This window comes from Antrostomus carolinensis, unplaced genomic scaffold (assembly GCF_000700745.2).
Source record: "Antrostomus carolinensis isolate BGI_N321 unplaced genomic scaffold, ASM70074v2 scaffold51517, whole genome shotgun sequence".
NCBI classification, from domain to species: Eukaryota; Metazoa; Chordata; class Aves; order Caprimulgiformes; family Caprimulgidae; genus Antrostomus; species Antrostomus carolinensis.
This window is the reverse complement of record NW_010327640.1, coordinates 1-632: the sequence shown is the minus strand read 5'-3', so window position 1 is coordinate 632 and position 632 is coordinate 1.

Sequence of the window (632 nt, the reverse complement as noted above, 5' to 3'; positions counted from 1 at the left end):
GGCAGATATGGTGGCTGTTCTGATCAGTCAGACGGCTTCTGAAGAACCACAGATCCAAGTGTGGTTTATTCCAAGTTGTCTCTTTCCTTTGTGGCAAGACTTGTTTTGCTGTCACCACGGTGCAGCACCGATACACTTTCCTGTTACTCCAAGTCCAGTGCTAGCCATGTTTTGCTGCATGCTGTGTTTGTCGAGAGGTGTATTCCTCTCCCAGCAGCAGGGATGGTGTTTTCAAACTGAAAGCTCCCACTGATTTCATTTGTTGTAGTAGTAATAGATGCCATGGTTTGCATTGGTTTTGTAATAAATGGGGGGAAAAAAAAAGCTTATGATGCAGCTCTCCTTTCAGTCTGTCTTGTAGTTCGTGCTGGCCCTAGTAAGGCATTTTCCCTCAGGAGAAATCTAGGTTTTGAAGGGTCTTTCTCCTCAGTTGCCTATTTCCATAGGCAGGAGCGTCGTTCTGTCTCAGACCTCTGTCACGTTCAGCTGCTGCAATCATCAATTAATAAAGTCTGAGGAGAAAAAGGGCCGGACTCAAGAGCTGCGCACGTTAGGGACTGTATGTGACCCATAAACCGACACTCAGCCGAGAAGTGACCCCTCAGGCCCTGAGTGAGAAGCGATCGCCCCCC